Here is a 4,354-nt window from a genome sequence, read left to right as displayed (position 1 = left end):
CTGCAACTACCACTTTAAGTTACTATCAACAATACTACTCCCACTTGGTTCGTCTTTATTTTACTTAAAAAGAAAAAGGTAGAAGAATCCTACCAGAACATTATTATAATAAAATAATTAAGTTTAACGTTGTACTACTTATTTACTTATATATATATATATATATATATAAGCTTCAAGTGGAACACTTATTTTCACCAAAAACACAAAAGATTCACGCGAATAACTTTATTTTATCAAACAAATATATAAAAGTTTCAAATGAAAATTTTTTTTATTACAAAGCTAATCAGTTCATATGAAACACTTTTCCATGAGAAAAAACAGATTGCGTGGACCATTTCTTATTGCAGAGACAAGTAGAAATTTTATGCAAAACACTTTTATTACTAGAACATATATCGGTTCTATACGAAACTATATACTGTTTTTTCAGCCTACTCATTTCATTATTTATATGTATGTGTCTTAAACTCTTATTTTTTCAAAAGAAAATTGTTACGAATAATATTTTGAAGCGCTAGATATTGGCCTCTGTTTAGTGAGATATATTGGATATCTCTTGTTAACACCCAGCAACTAACACTTGAATTGTGTCATTACTCACCTAATAGATATATAAACTTACGCACTGCGACTTGGTCAAATTAGAACACTGATTTTTTTTATTTTATTTTTTTTGTAAATCTCGATATGATAATAGTAAATATATATGGACACATTTGGAATACAATTCACACACTTCCTAATCCTACACCAAGTTACACTTAACAATAGCTGACCAAGGCACTTGATACACGTTGATTCTGTAGTCACTGATTACAGCAATTAACTCCGCAAACGAAGATAAGAATGTCCTCGATGTTAGCAGAAAATACTGACTATTGGAATGTTCTCGATGTTAACAGAAAATATTGATCATTCTGACTTCTTACTGGTAATTTGTAAGTGGGAATAACGGACAAAAAATTCAATGAAAAGTGTCAGTATTTGTCCTCAAAGAGATTTCAAAAAGTCTTCATCTTCTCAGACTCTTCCCATCGTTGGGTGACTCTTCTAAAGCCCTTCATTTGTACCCTCTCTTTTGAATATCCGCAATCTGCCAGTGCTTAGCGTCTTCCAAACATTAGAATAATACAACCACTCAGATGAAACATTTGTGAGCGAAATATTTCGAACTTATATAATAATGGCTAAAACAGAATATACAGGTAAAACGGACTAAACATAGAAGCCAATGAAACGTTTCACTCAATAAATTTAATATAATCAAGTATACAGTCTTATTGTTTGGCGTTCTATACACGTTCATTTTGCTAACTATGATGCCTTAAAATTTCGTTGATTTGTTGAGGCCTACACAGTTGAGAAAGTCAGCTTAACTTCAACCTCTGTTGCTTCTGTTTGTCATATTTTCTTATTATCATATTTTATCCGTTATTGCATTGGTTTCAACTTTCATAAGTTGCGAAATTAAAATCTAATGCTTGGGAAAGTTATCAGTTTCAGCAGCTGTGTTATTTACTTCACATACATTCAGTAATTGGAACAAGATAACTGAAAATTGTTAATTTAAAAAGGGGAATATAGGGGTCGTCAAAAAAGCTGAGAAACAAGTTGAATCAAAATATAAAGATTATATTTTCAAGCCTACAACTAGGGACTCAAAAAAAATCTAAACAAACTAGGCTGAAAATAGTGTCTACGTTATTTTCTCAAGCTACAAATCCCTATTTTGACTCCATGTCTACAGTACTTATCAGTTTAGTGGAGTCGAAATAGAAGTTGTAGCTTGAGAAAATAATGTAGACACTATTTCCAGCTTAGTTTGTTTACTTTTTTTTGAGTACCTAGTTGTAGACTAAAAAATTTAATTTTTGAATTTTTTTATTCAACTTGTTTCTCAACTTTTTTGACGACCCCTATTTCCCTTTTTTAAATGAACAAGTTTTAATCATCTTGTTTCTTGCGTTTTTTTTTATGTCCATTTATGGAGAACAGTTGACTGTTACATGTTTTTCAATATTTTACTGCTGCATTGGCTTTTTTTCCACCCAACCAATATTTACTGAGCCAGGTAGTTTTAAGCCCGAGGTTTTGTGTACACACGCATTTAACATGCGAAGTACGAAAATTAGTGGAATAAATCAGCACTCACAAGAGTAGAGAAATGTACTATGGTAATCGTCTACTGTTAAAAAAACTCACTGAAATAGCCGCAGATAACCGCGTGCAGACAAAGTACAACAGCAAACTCGAGAAATGACGAATCCTCAACATGGAAGTTTCCAATTAATGCGTTATAAATTGCACAACTTATTTTCCAATTAATGCGCATTAGTAAAACACCAGATTTTTTCAATGGCGGAAAGTGAAGGACTTTAAAAAATTCTTCAGGGCAAAAAAAACGAAGGCGCGTTAATTAATTTTAAAACTACCTTATGACATACTCAATACTACATTCATTAGTATTATTGTCCAGGTTTTAGTGAAATATTCGTAGCCGTTTTCTCTTTAGCGGCTTGAAAAATTATCATCATTAATGATAATACTGGAAACATTGTTATAACTATACATATTGTTTACTTTAATAAAATGAAGCGTTTCCAACTAATATAATGGTGCTTAAATGGCTTCTACATTCCCGCCTATTCACTAAAATTGTAAAACATTCTCGAGTGTAAGAATCAACACTATCTGTGTGTACGTAAACATTAGTGTAGCGTTTATATTGTTGCGTAAGCTGAAATTTCGAGAAATTCTCCCCACGCCTGTAAATATTACCAACGCGGCGCGCCAAAATACAATATATATTACTGGTCTGATATAATTGGTGTGCTATTAACTTCCGAAGCTATAACTATGATTGTTATAACGCTTATTAATCAAGAACTTCAGATATTTGACAAGGAACGTTTATAGATTTCAAATATTATAAACCATTTAACTTCAGCCGATTCACATCGAATATTAGTATTTTTACGAAAACATTATATAACTTCAGCGGGGAATAACTCGGGGTTTGGCCGGCGAATAACACAGAGCTAAGTAGCTCCCTGTTAAGTGAATTGTACCTAAATCAACTCGAAATTAATTCGCTCATCGCAAACCCTCGATAAGATATCAAGGAAGTACCAGACCAGAAGGAAGACTTTACATTGTTTGTAAGTTTGTATATCTTTTGCACATAAAGCATTATTTGTAATAACTGTTATTGTAAATTGTATTGTTGTTTGTATATTAAAATATATTTATATAAAAAAAAGAAACTGTGTGTATCAATCTTGTTGGCAAATATGATAAATTGGATACATATCGGCATTTATTTAACTACTAAATCTAAGTTATAATATAACTCAGTTTTAGGCAATTCGAAATTATAATACGTTATGTAATAAATTGGAGATTCGTCCGGGATAAATTATAATACGTAACAAAATACAAACTTAATTTACCATTGGTAATACTTATATACTTGAGTAAGGAAGCACATTATGCTAATGTAATAATACGCTGGCAATTAACGATTTAAAAGCATAATAAAGTGATTTATTTTTGGGGTACACACTACTGTTCGATAGAACATTGGTCTGTCTTCCCACAAATAACTCACTTTATTATGCTTATAAACTGTTTTTGCCAAATTGTTATTAATCTCTGTGAACTTGGGGAATTAATGTGAATCTTTCATCAGATTATTATTAATAGATTTTATTTAGCGAGTTACAATAAGCAGAAAAGTTTTGTAAAAGCGTCAATTGTAAATAATTTATCATAATTATACCGGGTTATTAAAATTTTGTGATCCATACGTTTTTTGTTGTTGTTTTTTGGTTGTTTGTTTGTGTTGTCGTTTGTTTTGTTTTTGTGAAACAGTAGCAAAAAAGATAAACTGGAATTTCTTAAAACAACTTTTAGACTGAAATTTACCGTTATTGTACTTGTGCTTACAGGAATGCTTGACAAGTCCATAGAATACGTTGGCAAGATAAGCTTTATTTAACATAAAGGAGTTTTTTGTTGTTGTTTTTTTTCATATACAAATAAAAAATGTTTACAGTTCTTAACGACTGCTGGAAGACAAATAATTACCCAAAACTTTTATTGTTGTATAATCAATAAAATCTTTATTAAACTAAGCTTTCAGGCTTATAACAACTATTCTTCAGAAGAATAATATAATAATAATAAAACGAGAGAGTTACATATATCCGAGGCTTAACGTGTTTCGTCGTATGTTCTTCCTTACCTTGTATTTTCGCAGCTCGCTATACAAAATACACCCGTACTTAGGAATGAAAATTTCTGAAGAATTTATGGCAATACCTCGTATACATGCATAACGAATATTTGC

General features: G+C 30.9%; 1 protein-coding gene across 1 annotated transcript in view; it reads left to right on the top strand.

Moving 5' to 3' along the window:
• LOC106467413 (Kv channel-interacting protein 4-like) overlaps positions 1–4,354 on the top strand; it is a 100,888-nt gene that overhangs the window by 75,224 nt on the left and 21,310 nt on the right. The gene's annotated exons all lie outside the window — the stretch shown is intronic.

This window comes from Limulus polyphemus, unplaced genomic scaffold (genome assembly GCF_000517525.1).
Source record: "Limulus polyphemus unplaced genomic scaffold, Limulus_polyphemus-2.1.2 Scaffold80, whole genome shotgun sequence".
NCBI lineage: Eukaryota > Metazoa > Arthropoda > Merostomata > Xiphosura > Limulidae > Limulus > Limulus polyphemus.
This window is presented reverse-complemented; position numbering and strand designations above follow the sequence as displayed.